The sequence below is a fragment of the Lepus europaeus genome, chromosome 20 (genome assembly GCF_033115175.1).
Source record: "Lepus europaeus isolate LE1 chromosome 20, mLepTim1.pri, whole genome shotgun sequence".
Lineage (NCBI taxonomy): Eukaryota > Metazoa > Chordata > Mammalia > Lagomorpha > Leporidae > Lepus > Lepus europaeus.
Window position 1 is genome coordinate 53,112,873 of NC_084846.1, and position 19,059 is coordinate 53,131,931.

A 19,059-nucleotide genomic window follows, 5' to 3' on the forward strand; every position below is an offset into this window, starting at 1 on the left:
GACTGCCTTGCACTTTGAGATTCTGGAGTCTGTCTCTCAGATGATTATGCCATTTAGTTTAAGTTTCCAGTGCGAATAAGAGTATGGTTTACACACACACATTGCCATATTTATACTATATTTGGTTTGAGGACTGAGTATGTAAATAGATCAAAATCGTTGGTGAAAGTGCCTGAAACTGCCTTCTTTTGTATCTGATGTTTGGGATTATTTTTGTATTGTGCATGTAAAAAAAACAGTTCATTTTTGCTTCTACCATTGGAGCTCAGTGCCATTGCCAAGGATGTTTTGCTGACTTCCTCACATGGAAGTTCCGACGAGCATCCTTCTCCTCTGATGCCTTGGACCACACCGTTAGCTTTGCTGTGTGCTCTGAATAGTTTGCTCACTGACCACATTTTCAGATTTCTTTTTTCTTCGTCACAATTACATTATCGGTAATATTTGGTTTTGCCTTTAGGTAACAGTTAAAAGTTACTTGATTGTAAGAAATTCTGTGTAAATTTCCAGTCGTATCTGAAATGTTGGAAACACTGATTTTTTTTTTTTTTGAGCACATGCTGCAGAGTACTTTAACACATAGCTTTTATTTTCACCACCCCACATTAGACCAAGGTAATTTTGTTCCATGTTGTGTAATGTTCTCACTTGTGATTATTCCTGCAGGTTTCTCTTTTTCTTTCTTTAATCACAAGTGCAGGGCAACAGCAGCTGCTGGAGTACGCTTGTCAGACATGTTAGGTAGTTTTTCCTTCTGTAGGAAAACTGTCCATTGAAAACACCAGGATGTGTATATGTTGAGGTTGCCACCCGCTGGCGAAAATAGAGAATTTCCATTTTAATGAGTAATTAAAACACACACACACACACACACTCACACTTGTTTCATTTTCAAAATATGAATTTGTATGCTTAGGTTCCTCAAAAATATGTTTCAAACTACCTTGGGAGAATAAAGAATGTTATTATTATGAGCCAATTTAAAGCTCTACTGGAAGAATCAAGCAGTCGTCATTAAAGACCTTTATTTACATCCTTTGTAGTCTCTACAAAGGGGGGAGTGAAGTAAAATCACAGAAATAAATATGCCAAAATGTTATCGTGGCTGCTGTTGTCTACTAAGATTAAAAGGAATTAAAATCATTTTTGTTGCTTCTTTACACTTTTATTTAGTTCCCTGCCCCCCTCTTTGAACAGAAAGATTGTGTTGCTTTAAAAGAAAATATAAAACTGAAGAGGAAAAATAGCTATATGTGTGTGTACAAATTGAAATGTAAGTCTTCAATAATGGTGCTTTATGGAGTGTTAAAAAAAAGCAGCACCCTAAATCAGCGCCACATTTAACTAAACAGATACAAAAGGAACAAAAGCCCGGGGATTGAACTGCGGCTTTCATCACTCACTAGCACAGATTTTAAATTCAAATGCATACGTAAGAATTTATTATGTGATAAAGATGCCATTTCAAATCCATGTGCAGAGATGCTTGGTTACTTCGCATTATATACCAAATAAATTCCAGATGTAAAAAAATTAAAAAATACATAAATGAATATTTAGGTTTAAAGAAAACTGCAAGGAAAAAATCATAAAACTATGTAAAAGAAGACTTCTGTGTATGAAGCTCACCATAAGAGCATGACAAAATGGAAAAAATACTTATGGCATACAGAACTGACAAAAATAAGACTTTTTTAAAAGGGCATAGGAACATTTAAAAAACATTTAATATCATGACTAATCAAAGGATCGCACATTTGTTAAAAATGAAAAATTTACAAAATTGCCAAGACCAAGTATTTTATTCTTTTCAGTGTTGTGAAAAGTATCGTGTATTCTATAATGGTTCTGCTTTTTAAAAATTATCTCCTAAAAAGGTATGTAACATGGAAAAATGCTTATATTAAAATCAGGTTAAATATTGGGCTTACATGGTAATGCAATTTTGTCTTTGTGTTGAAGGACATTATTCCAAAGTTTAATAGCGGTTGCCCACATTATTGTTGTCAATTTGCTTCTTCGTTCATTTCTGCATTTTTTTTTAACTTTCTGTAAAGAAAAAAATTACAAAGATAAAAACTGCATATTAAAATTTTTAAAAGCTACATATAGTTTGATGACCATTTTAATAAAGTAATATCCTGCGTGTATATACACCTTTTTATATTTGGAAATTCATGTGTGTAGATTGAAATATATTGTCGAGTTCTGGTAATGATTATTTTACACGGCTAAATCCACGGGTCTATTCTCATGATTATAGGTGTCAGTTTCTATAGGTGGCCACAGGGGATTGTTTCCTTCATCATTTACTGTCGTAATTATTTTACTACTGATAAATAAAAATGCGTGCGACATGTCTATGTATTAAAAATCATCTTTAGGAAGATACTTAATGACATGGAAAATATTCATGAAGGCTTAGTTCAAAACAGGAAAAAGTGCAGTTCAGTGAGAACTTGAAATAGAAGCATAATCTGTGTTATTCGTATACACATATAAGTAGACTTTGACAACTTGCCAGTGCATGCTCTAAAAGTTTCATTAGGATGGTCTAGTACCATGAATATAGCACACAGCTTTCCTCTTTATTCGTTTCTAAAAATTTGACGAGAAACAAAGCAGTCCATGTAATATAATGGAGCCTTCAAAAAGCCCATGGAAAGTTCACATTATCTTTTAATTTTATTTCCATGCATTTTTAAGTCTCAAATACATGCATCAAATTGCATACATTAAATAAATATATGCAGTTTACCGTGTGCCAATTATACCTAAAAAATGGTTAAAAATTTATAGTATTGTCTAATAGAAAAATAAAAACAATTTTCATTGTTATAATTTCATTGAATAATTAAAAAACCCACAGAATGCTTACTTTTTACTAGTTCAGTGTTCATTTCATCTCTTTTAAGAATACCCAAGACATTTCATTTCTTTGCTGACATTTGACACAGTAATGAACTAGCAGTTTAAACCGGTTTATACAAAGTTGGATGTGCACATTCTTTGTAAGGGTGGGAGAGCAAGCCGAGGGAGATAGGATGCTTCTACTTATCAAGATGTTTGTTCCCCAGAAGAAATGAATATAACATCAAAGGAGCTGACTACTTTGTGGCAACATTTAGGTATTTTTCATCACAAGATGTGATTTCTTAGGATTAGCAAACTTAAGCAAGCAAGCAGGCATGATATGAATTTTCAGATATTAGAGTTTCTCTTTAACACATCTTGTGTTTCAACAGTAATTTCATTGATTATGTGAACTGTTAAATAGTCCATCTGCAATGCAAATGTAACTTTACAATTGAAAACCTGACATCAATTTATTTTCCTCAAGCAACATCAGAACTAAATCAAATAAAACCCTTGATTTGCGGCAGCCAGCCTGTTCTGATAAAGCTTTCAAATATCCGGCATGTTAAAAGTGTGCTGCTAGGTACGTGAAAGATGATGGTAGACAAAGAATGACACTGTCTCAATCATTTTTTAATAAAGGAAAATATATAGCTCCCCTGTGCAGCTGCTCACTGCATGGCTGGTGGGCAATACTAATATGTGTTCTGGGATACAATGATGTATCTGCTTGTCTTGCTGAGCTGTGCCCAGACCTCCTGCGTGACAGCTGGCTGTGCAGCCGCTCTGCCTTGCTTGCAAGGCTCACACCGCGAACCCCCAGCAGCTAATTTTTAAATCCGAATGCAAAGCACAGACCTAAAGGATGAATGGAAATCCTCCTCCCTGAGGCATGTCACGAGTTGATTACAATAAAAACTGCTTAATTATTTATTAGCGGCTGCTTTATCAATTGCTCACTCTGGTTTCGTTGGCGGTGGCAGAGCAGGGCTGGAGAGGTGACGCACAGATGCCTCTTGGCTTGATCTTGTAAGTGCTGTGGAGACAGAGATCCTTTAACAGGGGATTGATGGGCCAGATCTGTGTTTTCTCTTGGCAGTGGAAGACGGATTTGAGGGGGATGAGGACAGAGGCAGGTCTTGGTTTCGGGGAAAGACCACAAAGCCTGAAGTGCCAAGTTGCAGCGCAGCGCAGCTGTAAAAGAAGGGAGGGGGCCACCAATATTTGGAAGTCAGAGCGTGCAGGCAAAACCTTTAGGAGGGTTTAGTGATTAATCAGATACGAGTGTGGGGGCCAAGCGGGGGGAGAATGGAGCTCTCTGAGTTGTGCCAGGGGGTGGAGCCGGGGAAGGCAGTAGCCCCCTGACCTGGGAGCCAAATCCCAGGTGCAGATGCCGATCTGAAGGGGACACATGAGTGGCTGAATGACCTGCTTTCCTAATGGACACGTGCAGTCCCCAGACATTTGACAAGAGCCAACTGTGTGGACAAACACACAATACAACGACAGTCAAGTTACAAAGCCCTCCGACTAAATCACAACAGCCAGGAAAACACGAGAACCTCTTCAGGAAGTGTATGTCAGGGACATGGACAAGGACGGCTCAATTAGACTGGGTTAATTGTTACTTGTGATGTTGCAGTGGGAATAATTTTGCGTGCAGGAGTAATGAGCCCCGTTAGAGCAGACATTCTCATTGTATCTCACCTATTCATTCCTTAGAATGAGGTTTTATTTTTTTTTTCCCTTTACAAAGTAAATATACAATAAGATCAAATCAATTTTGATGATTGCCAACAGATGGTGAGGGGCTCAACCCCAAGACCACCTGATCTTTTGCTTTTCAGTTCTTTCCGGCTGTTCTTTCTAGTTAATTACCTTACCCTCACTTCCTAATCCCGTCCAAGTAATTCTACACCAAGATTGGGTCTAGCACTCTCTATTAATTTTCCAGAGCCTACACTGCTTTCTGATAAGATAGTCTCTTTTTGTAGCTGTGTTGCTAATGGATCTGAACAGCCTGATTTTAGCAGAACCTTTCAATCCTACTTGAACCATGTCTTTTCTCAATTTATTAATTCAGCTTAATGCTGAGATTTTAAAACTTATGCTTACAATCTAATCTCATTTCACATCTGACAAATTGGATCAACCAGCAGTGATTTTGCATAGTCAAAGAACTATTTTAACTGGCCTGTCTATGAAATTCTTCTCATATGAGACATTTATTTTTCTCAATCATTAAAACAGACTTGAGTGATGTATGTGTTTCAGTTAGAAGTTCCCTTCATTATGTGAATGTATCTATGCCTGTTTTATGAATGAAGCAGACAAACTATTGCTATAATATGCATTTTACAGTATTTCAGGGAAGCACATAAAGGTAGAAATTTATGGAGGCTTGGAAAGCACATCCTAAGCCAATTTGCTATAGACCCTGCATGTATATTTATATAATCTCTATCGCGGTAGAATCCTTCTTCCCCACAGCAAGTGCGTGTCAGCATCTGGTTCAGTATCAAAAGGCTGTTTCGTGTCCTGTTCCATATTCCTAATAGCACTGCTGTACCAAGACAGACTAATAGAGCCCTGTTGATTGAAACATCCGGCAGCATAGGCGTGTTCTCTGGTCTCTGTCATTTTTAGCAGTAATCTGTTTAAACAAGCACTTGTTTTCTTGAAGATAGAAATTGTGCAACCGAAAGCCATACATTGTTAAGCATCTGTAGTGAAACAAGACTTAATTTTAAAGATACCATTTATGTTCCGTGTGTGTGCCATTTTAAAAGTCACCATGCATTTCTGATAGGGAAAGCAATAATATATGTTCTTTTAATATTTTTAAAAATACAGAAAGATAAAGAAAAAAAGACACCTGACAATATCCATTACTCACTGGAGTTGATGGTTATTAATACTATTATACACACCCTTTCTGGATTTTTGTGCCTGCTTGTGAAATAAAAACTAAACACACTTGGACTTACATTGTATATAATGATTGATAAAGATAATCACTATACACACTTACTTTAGGTGAAATTTAACTCTGTGTGTGAGAGAGAAAATTGAAATAGATTTTTAAGCCCCGCCTGCTTTTGCTCATGAACGTGTGCCTTGAACTGTACCCGAGGTGGGGATAGGAATATTACTGCCTTACTTTCCAATGTCTCTTGCTACGGCATGTCCTGTTAGTGTCACTATGATTCTGGTGGTAACAATAAATGCAACACTTTCTTACAAACTTCTGCTCTAAAATAAAAGCTGCCTGTCTCCATGCTTAATCACAGAAGCCGCTATCATCTGATACTGGAAGCAAAACTGTGCGGAAGTTATGGTGTTTGGTTTCCGACCTGGATCTTTTCAAGGGTAATGTCGACTGTTCAGACAAAGTGTTTTTTTCCTGGGGCTGGCATTGTGGCCCAGCAAGTTAAGCTGCCACCTGCAACGCAGGCATCCCATGTTAGCCACAGTTCTAGTCCCTGCTGCTCTACTTCTGATCCAGCTCCCTGCTCATGCACCAGGGAAAGCAACAGAGGATGAACCAAGTGCTTGGGCCCCTGCCACCCACATGGGAGACCCGGATGGAGTTTTGGCCTGGCGCAGCTCTCAGTCTTGTAGCCATTTGGGGGAGTGAATCAGTGAATTAATGATCTTCCCCTTCCCCTAGCCATAACTCTGCCTTTTAAATAAATAAGTAAATTTTCTTTTTTTTTTTTAAAGTGTTTTATCCATCACGTGCTGATTGGGAAACATAACTTCTGCAGGAGATGCAGAACATCTGCTTATTTTCTTTAATATATACTAATCAAGTTTTTCCATATCATCAAGTATAGTTTGAAAACATTTCAAGTAACTGCCCTGCCATGTGTCCTATGGAGAGCTCTTATTCATCCACTTTAACCAAGGCATTGCTGTTAGATATCTGGTTAACTCCTAGTGTTTTGTTACAAATAAGGCCTGCACAGCTGTTGTGTCTGACATACGAGAGGAGGCTCACTCCTGATGTTTGCACAGTGCTCCATGCTCTTCTAGGGTTTTCCAGGCACTTTCCCACTCTCTGGCTGATGTGGTATAAGAAGAGAGGGGATTGAAGTTCACACTAACCATGTGGGAGTCTTGTTCAATGGAAGAGGAGAAAATAAAACTTGAACTGTCCAATATAACATTTTGGAGACTTATAGAACGCTTGACGTGACACCTGTTCAGAGGGCTGGATTGGCACTTACTCCCATGGGCCCATTCACAGTGTGTTTGCTGTGGCTTTGTGAGAGCTGCAATGTTCTAGTTTCTTCTGTCAGCTCTGTGCTGCAAACAGCCATTGCATTTCCCAAAATTAGGAGACTTCTGTGACTCACGCGCTTGTTCTTCAAACCTGTGTCGTGCTCCCTCCAAGTCTCGGTTGCCCTAGAGGACAGCTGCAGGCTGTGCTGACTTGAGCAGTGTGTGTGTGTGTGTGTGTGGGGGGGGGGGGGGTGCCAGCAGCACCGCCTCAGCAGGACATTTTCATATGGATTCCCCCTGGTTCAAAAGTTTCAGAAAAATCCAGGATTCATTTCCTAGGATCCATCCCTACTTGTGGGGTTATAACTGGTTCAAAGCACAAACTATTCTAAGGCATTGGATACACACTAATAAACCCCTCTTCAGAAATTTTATACCAATGCATGTTCACACTGGTTGTACACGAGAGTGAATTTATGGCTAAACTCTTATCACCACTATCGTTTTTTAAAAGAAGAAGAGCTGAACACGAAGTGAGGTTTGACTTGTGTTTCTTTAATTTGTAAAGGAGTTGAACACTTTTGAAGTGACCTTTTGTCTTTTGTCATTTATGTTTTTGATCCTCCCTCCCTAACAAGCAGTTTTCAAAATTGATATCTAAGAACTCTTTGTATTTTAAGTTCTTATTTAAAGACAAAGTGTTCAAACCACGTGATGATCTATGCGGGAGGAGGGGGAGAGGAGTCTTCACAAAAGTTCATAGAAAATGTGTATTATGAGAAATCTATGCATGACTTTTGAATTGTTTTGTGCCCAGTTAAACTCATTTAATTCATTTTTTTCCCATGAACTTTTGAAAGTTTGCTTGTATTTTTCAGGACAAAGAAATGGTAGGATGGTAAAAAGAATGGGTGGGCAGCAGGACATTATGGCTTCTGTGGTGTGGCTTGTAATAGAGACTTTACTTATGGCAGTTCACGCGCTTGCACCCTTTAAAAATTGTCCTAACTGTGGCTTCTGCTGCCAAGGTGGCTGTGTTTTATACCACATGAGTCTCATGATGGGATGTCTACTCAAAGGTCATCTGTTAATAGGGCACCTAGGGATTTATGAACTGTGCCAGAATCTCTCCCATAGGAATTAGAATGGCAAGTTAAAAAAAAAAAAAAGTGCCAATTAACAACAAGTCCAAAAGAACAAACATGCAGAACGTGAATGAGCCAAGCTTTTGGAGGAGCTGCAAAGGAAAGAACTGAACGAGTCCCAAACGCTGGGTCCTGAGATGCCTGAGGCCACCTTTCAATGGTGAGCGTGCCGTGTGTCTGGTTTCAGTGGCTGGTCCCTTCTGCTGCTACTGCTCTGTGTGCGCCCTCGTCACCTGAGCCGCCTCGATCAGATCTAGGTTATTTACAGTGAAGTGAACCGGGAGAAGCAGGATGGTTCTAAGGAAAAGAACTCTCAGTTCCTGCAACTCCACACATCCCCCAGCAGTCATCTGCAGAGTTAGGTCTTTGAGTCTAAGTCTTGTTCAATCGTCGAGTCGAGTCTATGTGTCCTGGGTACTGGGACGGGAGGGTAGAGACACAGAGACGAATCAGACAGTCCCTGTCATCTGAAAGCATGTAGTTCAGTCACACTTTCTACAAAGTGTGATCGTTCATTACTGCAGATTGCCGGATCAATGGGGACCAGCTGGTTGCTAGGCAACTTGAAAGACAGGAACACAGAATGGATGCAGCTTCGTTCTGATATGAATTCTTTGAAATGTTTGTCAAGAACTGTAAAGGATCTGAAATTTTCTCCACTTTAAAGCTAAGATATTAGCCTGTCACAGTTTAATAGTTGCTGGCATAAGACACGCGACTTCTGGGTCATGGAGACAAAGGATTTTATTATAGCAAGGCAGGAACATGGGCTTTCTATTTGCTTTGGTCCCCTGCCTGCAAATCCCAAGGGGAAAACACAGAGCAGCCCAGGTGGAATTGAGGAACCCTGAGCATAGGGAACCCCAGTCTTTTAGTATGTGTGGCCAGTGGACCTGCTTGACATTTGGCCTGAAAGGCAACAGGACAAGCACAATATCTTTTTTTTTTTTTAAGATTTATTTATTTATTTATTTGAAAGGTAGAGTTAGAGGCAGAGGCAGAGAGAGAGAGAGAGAGAGAGAGAGAGAGAGAGTCTTCTATCCCCAAATAGCTGGAACTTGGACAGGTGCCCGTATGGGATGCCAGCACTGCAGGCAGCAGCTTTACCTGCTACGCCACAGCGACAGCCCCCAAACGCAGTATCTTTATGATACTGGACAGCAGCCTGTGCTTTGCCCGGGAGGCAGACACGATCCCTCTCCTCCAAGGTTGCTTACTTCCATGGTACCAGCAGGCACCCTTGAATAGACAGTGCAGGTGGAAGGTTGGCGCTGCCCCTGCCTGTGGGATAGGCAGAAGCGTCACTTGTCCACAGAGAATTAGCTCCCAATAATTGTTCTTTCAGTTTTTAAAAACCATTTGAAATGTGTTAATTCTGCTCCCTCTAAGATGATCCTATATCCCTCTGGCTTGTCCCATCTGCTTACTAGGTGTACTCATTAAAATTGCCTTTCTGGCTTGGTCTGCTCTACCCAACAGAAACTTAACTTCTTCAAATGGAAACAGACAGGAAAGTTAGTGGAAGGATGATTTCCTAATTTAAAGGAGAACCAAAAACCCAGTGCCGTTCAGCGGCAACGATCCGCAGCAGGCTCGGGAGTGCAGCTTCGGCGGCCTTATCATTCTCTGTGGAGTTCTACATTCTCAGAAGCGAGGAGCTGACCCGCGCAGCTTGGCTTAGGCTCCTGGTTGGGCTTTGCACTCTGCCCCAGGGGAGGGAGAGGTGATCAGAACCCTGGCTTAGTAAACCCTGGCTGTCCCCACAGAAGGAAGGATGGTTTCTTGGGAGTTTTGGGGGCCTTCCCAATTGTTTTCTATTACATCTGGCTTCATTGTGATTAATATCCCATTGCTCATAAGAGAAATACAGTTACTGTTTTGAGCATTATTTCTATTTTTAATAAATTATGTACAAGTTTGCTTCATGTGTCATTTTCTTGGCCATCTTCTCCCATTTCCCATTTTCTTTTTTGGAGTCATTTTGTGAACAGTTAGTCCAATTTAGTGATTCAAGAGTTTTTGGTAAATATAAGTAACCCTTGGTAGTTGTGGACAGATTTATCTTTTCTTATCAATCTTTCTACTCATGGTATATTGCAAGCCAAGCAAGACTTAGCCCGATTTTTTTTTTTAATATGGAGGTACGGAAAGGTCACACAGCTATTTACTACTTTTTTTTTTTTTTAATTTGACAGGCAGAGTTAGACAGTGAGAGAGAGACAGAGAGACAGGTCTTCCTTCCATTGGTTCACTCCCCAAATGGCCGCCACAGCTGGCGTTGCACCCATCCAAAGCCAGGAGCCAGGTGCTGCTTCTTGGTCTCCCATGCGGGTGCAGGGCCCAAGCACTTGGGCCATCCTCTACTGCCTTCCCAGGCCACAGCAGAGAGCTGGACTGGAAGAAGAGCAACCGGGACTAGAACCCGGTGCCCATATGGGATGCCGGCGCCACAGGTGGAGGATTAACCAAGTGAGCCATGGCGCCGGCCCCCTGAATTTTGTTAACGTTAAGTGTTTATTAACTAGCCATGTATCTTCAACAGCATCATTTTGGCAAAATTATTTGTAATGTCTTTTATGCTAATTAACACACCCTCTGGTGTAGATTTCAGTAATGCTATTTGAATTGCCTGAGTGGTTACCTCTAAAGCTGTGGGTTTTCCAAGTTAGTGATTTTCCAAGGTCACGCACTCAGCCTTGGAGTGTGGTCCAATGTTCCCGTACTGCCCACATGCACACACATGTATGAAACTTCCTGTGGAAGTGTTTTTAAAGTACATCGTCAGACAGACAATGTAATAGGTCTGAATTTAGGGACTTGGTCATGTGCTCCTGCTCATTGCCATACTCCTTGGTAATTAACATTCCTCCTGACTGGATTAATTGGGTTTGCAATAAGTAATCACATTTGTAATACTGCAACTGTTCCCAAATTAATTGCTCACGTGTTCAATGAGCCATTACATGTTCTCTTTTAAAGTAGCTCAGAGAACCCTCAATTTGAGAGCAGTGGTCCTAAACATTTTGGGGAGAGGGATGCAGAATCATCTGAGAACATGAAGACGGCGATAGATAAACCGGTGGTTCACAAACATTAAGAGCCCTTGAAAATCACCTTGATGCACGAATTAAAAATGCACGTATCTCGGCTCCTCTGCCAGTAATGCTGTCTTGGTAGGTATGGTGCCGGATCTGGGAAAACTCCGAGAAGCACTGTACATCGTTTTCCTAGAAAAAAAAGGTACATTAACACATACTTCCCTCATCGCCAGTGATTTTAAAGGATGCTTTCAGAACGCTGTGACTCTAGTTTGGTCAGATAAGTTTTTCTCAAGATCTGCAGCGAATTATAACTGCCATGGGAGTTGCAAGCAGTCTTTCAAGCCTATTACATGATAACAGGAGGGTATAAGTGACCAAACTGTCTGCATGTTTTTTCTTTTCCAATCCAGGATGGAAACTAGAGATATTTTCCCAATGTATCAATAGATTTGACCAAATTAAATTCACCTGAAAGATACCTGGAAAAACTGGTAATAAAAAGAAGTCTGGTAACACTATAACTATCACAAAATGCACAGCTTGATTTGTGTATTGGTAAGAAGGCATAGCATTTCTGGCATTGATTTGTCTTTTCCTCTTCAAAGGATTTAGTGGACTTTGTACTGTGTCTGATTGACATCCCTCTTCAGTCCAAGAGAAGAAAGGCAAGACTCTTTTTTATGATTTACAGTGTCAAGGTGACTGCTTATTGTGATATTTTAGCTGGAGGTCTAAGAAAATATGTGGAGCTTAAAATTGGCCAGAAGTTCCCTGTATTTTAATAACATGCCCAACAGAAGGTAAAAGTAAATATTCATTGTGAATAATCCGAGAAGTAGTTAAATGGGCAATTTTCTAGATGTTATCTGGGAAAGGTTCTTTTTTTTTTAAAATCTTTTGATTAGGAACAAATCTTAGGATGACTAAAGTAGAGGATGGAACCTTTAATAGTTACATTTGATAAAGTTTTAGAAATTATTTCAGACTTCTGTATTATAAGGGAAAGTAGATCTATAATCAGCAATAGAAAAACGATGTTGGAAATAACTATAATCAAAGCTGCTTCTGAATTTCTTTGAAGTGGTTCCACTTATATTATTACTCATATAGAAATTCGGAACTCTGGCAATAATAGGTGATTTAACGATGTGTAAAGCCCTGAGTAGACTCGTATAGACCAAGAAATTCCCCTAAGGACATGAATTTAACAATTATGATCATTGCTCGCGCAGACAACTCTTGAGTAAGGATGTGCATTGTCAGAGATAAAGTTTTAGAAAAAAGATTGTAAAAATGAAGTGTCAGGAGTGTGGCAAATTCAACATGTGTGAGTTATATAGTCCATTTGTGTTGGAGAACTGGCTTCCACGCAAGCAAAGGGGGCTCAGAAACTTCTCCCCAAAACTGGATGCCTCCAAAGGCAGGGGCAGCAGTCGGCCAACTGCAAATTTGTCCTTTTTGTCAACAAGTTTACTTTTTGTTTTTTACTGGAAGGTGGATTTTTGCAAAAAAAAAAAAATTGAAGTGATTTTCATAGTTCTAGTGGGAATCAATGCCTTTTTATGGGATTGGAGAGAAGGGCTCTCCCACATCCTGAGGGTTTGAAAGTCTGCACGAATCTGTCCGGTGTAAGGGGATTTCCTGGCGAGGAAGCTACAGGCTGGTAGCATGGACTGACGGCCGTGGTCCTCAGGAGAGGACACTGTGCGTTCTCATCTCCGGTCCTCACAGTCCAGTGGGAGGTGGCATCATTACCGCCTTTTCAAAGGCGACAAGGCAGATGGGTTCAGATCCAGAGAGCTCCACTTGCTCAGCCTCCCTTTCTTCCGTCCTAGCCTATCGTCTGTTCCGAATAACCTCTGCTTAAACCCTCCAGGTTCATCACCGTACCTTGGGGCAGCGTTTGTAGCCTTAAACAGCTCTCCACACCCAAAAGGCCACTCTCTGCTGGAGCTTAGGTGCGCCTCGTTGTGACTTCTGTTTTATTAGTTCTATGGAACAGAGATATTCAAGCTGGATCAGAGAGGGCAAGGAAAAGAGAGGGCCGTGAGGACAGAAAGGGAGACCACCGTGGAAGGCGGCTATATGACTGGGAGATAGGAAGCCTAGAAAGCGAATTTCCCTTCTCTGACGTGCTTGGGGCAGGGTGAGAGGACTGGGGTGTTCTGTTATCCAGCCAGCAGGGGGAGCAATGGACTTGAAGTGACATTCCACGGGGCGAGAAAGGCCATCTGTTAGGCACAGTGGTTTAGAAGGCTGTTCTCATCTTATCCAGCATCAATAGGTTCCGTTTTAGAAAGATTATTTTTGTTGTCTTCTCACATCCTGGTTAGGGTTAAATAAGCCACTGGACACCAAGAGCAATAGTGCACTACAGGAAAAAAAGTTACGTGTGTCAGTAAAAATGTATGTTGATGAATTTCTTCAAATACATGGTGAATCGCAGTTTCAAAGTTAGCTTCCTAGATTCCAGCAGGATTTTAAATTCTAGCCAAAATACCTTGAGTTCAGAATAATAGGCTTTATTGGAAGCAGTCAGCTGAGGGATGAGGCTTGGAAGATCACTGGAAGACAGTTATTGTCTCCAGGACCTAGCGTGGTGCCAGGGATCGCAATTCCCTTCAAGTTAAACTACATACGTCTTTAAGAAACATTAATTAACAGATGCATATTTTACCTAGAAGAGATAGCTTATTCATCGACCTCCCTGGTTGAGTTTGTCTGTTGTTCTTTAAAAAGTTTCTATGGTCAGGTGCATCTTTTTTTAATTTTATTTTTAATTAAAAAAATTTTTTTTTATTTAACAGATAGAGTTAGACAGTGAGAGAGACAGAGAGAAAGGTCTTCCTCCCATTGGTTCATCCCCCAAATGGCCGCTACAGCTGGCGCTGCACCAATCCAAAGCCAGGAGCCAGGTGCTTCCTCCTGGTCTCCCATGCGGGTGCAGGGCCCAAGCACTTGGGCCATCCTCCACTGCCTTCCCAGGCCACAGCAGAGAGCTGGACTGGAAGAGGAGCAGCTGGAACTAGAACCCGGAGCCCATATGGGATGCCGACACCACAGGCGGAGGATTAACCAAATGAGCCAGGGTGCTGGCAGGTGCATCTTTTTTTAAAAAAGATTATTTATTTGAGAGGTAGAATTACAGAGAGAGGCAGAGAGAGAGAGAGAGAGAGAGAGAGAGAGAGAGAGAGAGTCTTCCATCCACTGGTTCACTCACTAAATGGCCGCAACAGCTGGAGCTGGGCCAATCCAAAGCCAGGAGCTTCTTCCAGGTCTCCCATGCGGGTGCAGGGGCTCAAGCACTTGGGCCATCTTCTATAGCTTTCCCAGGCCGTAGTGGTGATCTGGATTAGAAGAGGAGAAGCCGGGTATGAACCGGTGCCCATATAGGATACCGGTGCCACAGGTGGAGGCTTAGCCCACTACGCCACAGCACTGACCCTGTGAGGTGCGTGTTTGATGTTTCAAGGAATAAGACCAGATCATAAGGTATCTATATGAAGCCTTGTGAAGGCCTGGGTCAGGGTAGTGATACAGGAAAGTGGAAGAATGAATGACAAATGTATGTTTTAATTCTGGCTGGTGCAGATCGCTCCTCTGAGGTCTTAGGATCGGAGAAGCAGCAGGTTCTAAGTAAGCCTCCCAAGATGAGATATGAAAACCAAGTTGAGCCAAGTAGGGGGTTTATGGAGTGAGTGATACTTCTTTTGTGCAGTGACTCATAGCATCTTTTTGTATCACAGCCCCCTTTGTACATTTGAAAAAAAAAGTTGTGGAATTTCTTTTAAGATAAATGCACGCATGTACAAGATTTAACGAGTCATGTCAGGAGTCCACTGGTGCTGCCCTTCTCCTGAAGCTCCTCCTAGATCCTAACCTGGAGCAGGAACCTCTGAAATGGAAGGGGGTGGGTGCACACGCCCCAGGAAATGTGCAAATTAACCCACCGGAGTGTGGCCTCCTCTATTTGCATTTATTTATGTGTTTTTAAAATTCTTTTTCTGTAGAAGTTTTATATTGCACATATGTCTTTGTACAATAGTACACGCCTAATGCGTCTATTGATAGATAAGTAAAATGAATTCTAAGTGCTCAAAGCTTTGCTGATAGGGAGATAACTACATTTAAATTTGAGACTTTCCTCTTCCTAAATTGGGGGGAGGGCAGTGAGAAGGAATAAAGTCATGAGGTCACTGCCAGTGACGGGAGGGCTCGGCTCTGATGATGACAAGGGACACTGCTCCTTCCCGCGGTGATTTCACACCTGGGCTCCCTCCGTGGTGCTGTGAGATGGGCAGAAGAGGCGTGCGAATGAAAACCTTGCGAGCAGGTGTGTTCACCAAATTCTCAGGTTTTCCTGGGTGGGTGTTGTGGCACAGCTGCTTTATGGGAGTGCCGTTTCAAGTCCCAGCTGCCAGGCTTCCAATGCAGCTTTGTGATAATGCACCGGGGAGAGCGATGGAAGATGGCCCAGGTATGTGGGCACCTGTGACCCATGTGGGAGACCCAAAGGGAATTCCTGTCTCTTGGCTTTGGACTGGCCCAGTGCCAGCTGTCGCACTATTTGGGGGGTGAACCAGTGGAACGAAGATTCTCTTTCTCTGTCTCTTTCCCTGTCATTCTACCTTTTAAATAAATAAATAAATAAATAAACAAATAAATAAATATCAGAGAGAGAGAGGGAGAGGTTTTCCCAAGGGCCCTTGGCTAGGCAATAGTGGAATTGATGCTCATAACCATGGCTGCTGACCACAAATTCTGAGCTCATTTCTCTGAGCCACAGAGATAAGTCAATCGTTATGGGATGTTTGTGGCCCCACTGCTGCAGTTACAGGTGCTCCCCAACGATGTGGTGTTGTTGAGTACCCGGCTGATGAAGGCACGGGGACAGACAACATATTTCTGTTAGTCGATCAGAGGGCCAGGAAGCTGAGCCAACAATTCAGCATTAGCCCTCTCCTGTTGGTACTGTAATACCAACATATTTCAAAACAGATAGACGGCTCTGGGAGGGTTTAGATACAAGTACGTACGGAAAAGATTTACAGTGTGTTCTTAAGTGGGAGTTCTGAGGCTAGCGTCCCTGGAAGTGCCAACTGCTGTTGCTCCCGAATTTCCCCTGGTGCCAGTGTTGAAGGCAAAGCACTCATCTAGATGGATGGCTGCACTGACCCAGAATGACATTTCCAACTTTTCTTATATATAACCCAATTTCTGAACTTCCTTTTCAGTGATATTAAGTGGAATAGCATAAAAAAGTCTTTTGGCATTAAAGATAATAAATGTAGGCAGCGTTGCCTGGGTGTCTTTGCTCTTTGCCATTGCATTAGCTGTATTGATTTTAGAATTTTAAACGACCCTCCTCCCCAGACTTGATGAATACCTCCTCCCCACATCCGGGCTACCGCTCCTTTGCTTTCCCAGGTGCAGTCTTCCCTCTCACACTTCGCACAGGTCACAGGTGGCCCTCCTTCTCCTGACCGAGCACTGGGAAACATCGTGAGTGTCCTGGGGGCCTGGGATTAACCTTTGAAGAGGGGGTCTGGTCGCAGAAGGGCCAATCCTGCAGCACATGCCTCCATGTCCCTTCTAGTTCAGGCCCAGGGCACACTCACAGTGGACCTGTTGGCTTGGTAAATGCCAGACCGTCCTAACACGTGACTTCCAGAGGGGAAGCATTTGCCACAGGGCCTGGAGGAGAAATGAGATCTCTAGCCAGAGAGACCAGTTCAGTTCAAATATCACCCTTACAGCATACGACCAAGGTTAATTTACCGAGATTTCCCCTAATTAATTAATAGTGCCCTCTGCTATCCGCAGAGGACACCTGGTTTAAGATGTTCACACATTATTTTCATCTGTCTCTGTAAGTGGACTTTGAGGTCCCTGAAGACAATGCTGCCTGGTTCAGCCCTGTGCACCTTGCCTGAGGCCCAGTGTGACAGCTAACAGCCCACGGTGATTCTCACACAGGCTTTTCCTTCTCTTTCAGGAAATAGGAGTGGGAGGTTGAACTCCCTTTCCCTGGCAATGGCCACTCCCCATAGGGATTCTTTTCAATTGTTGACTATTTATTTCATTCCATAATATTTTGGATGTACATATTTTTGGTAAATTATAATTACTTAACAGCAAAAGTCATCCCTAACTTTACTACACTAATTCATGGACTCAGCATTTTTTACGTGCGTCTGTGATACATTTCAAATGACAGCATACTTGAATATCAAGATTAAACATTCCATTCTAAGCACCTATTCTTTTGGTCTGTCACCCTCATAAATGTTACAAGGATATGAAAATTTATTTCACTCTTTATCCTTCTGTTATCTCTTAGATATACCATGTTTTGTTTCCTCATTGCTGTTAGTTGTGCCATTACTTAGCTATTTTTCTAGTGTTTCTCACTAATGACTAAGTGATTATTAAGAGACTGTTGGCTTAGGAAATCTGATTCAGATTCAGATTCATAAAAGGATGTTGCTATTACACAGCATAGTGTCAGGCCCATTGTTGTCACTTGATAAGTGTTGGTTTGCTTGCACTGTAAGCCCGAGGACATAATTTACATTTAAACCTGAGCTTTCTAACTGCACTGCCATGTCAGTTTTCTCTGGCCATTTCAATAACTCCCCTGTAGGGAGCAGTCACATTCTGATCCCAAGGTATATTTGGTCAGGGATCTTAATGTATTTTTGTTAGACGTAGAATGTTGGAGCTACAAAGGACTATAGTAATAACTATATCCAGTGATTCCCAAGTTGGTGCGTGACAGAATTTCTGAGGGTGTGTAAGAATTCTGAATTAAATGTGAATTTGGTGACTGAGGACTGGTTGCCTGTACTCCAACAAGTATCCTACTGTTCTTAACCAGGTGGTGGAAGGACCACACTTTGAGGTTACCATGTGGCTAGTACACTTGCTAACTTTTTAGAGTTAATGCTAGATTTTCATGGTGTTCAATCTTTTGCTTTTAAAACAAATTGAATCTCGGGATGACTTATAATAGGAGGCAAATATTACAATCACAATTATGTTCTGCAACAGGATGTAAGTTCTAAATGACTCTTAACATTTTACTTGACACATTACTATGTTTCAGTGTATTAGAGATGTCATTGAAAGGTGCAGGGGAGGAAAATGAACTTGATTTGTCAGGTAGGTGTACGTGGTACTATTATCCACAACTGTCTACGCTGATTGACAGCCCACACATTATCTCCTAACAGGCATTGTACTCAGCTGCATCAGATTTAAGTGTATGGCATTTTTACTGAATATTTGAAACTGTTTTACTTAATAGTACTAATTGCGCATAGACCAACTCTCAGCCACGGTCACAGAGCGCTCAAAGGATAATAAACAAAACCCAAATATTTGTATGGACCTTTGCTTATCGTGAACTTAGGTGAGTGTTGCCCTGTTGCCGAACTACTACACAGTCTGAAGAGGGCAGCTATTTAATTGTGCAGTAAAGGGCTTTTCTTCGTACTACAGACAGCGCAATGGAAGGGCAGGACTCAGAGGCTCAAAGTCACTCCGCCACAAGGAGCAGAGCCAGAACTGGAGCTCAGGTCTCCTGGGTCCTCATAGCATTGTTCCAAATGGCCCCTGCCTTTTATGTGATTTCTACCTAGTGTCTCTCCCTAGATAACTGGCCAGGATGCATATTTATATTGCAAATAGCATTGAAGCAAGGAATTTTACTCAGTATTTTCTTTTGGAAAACCAAACATGCTTTATTTCATTTTTTTTTCACAATTTATTTAAACATCTCACATATACAAAAT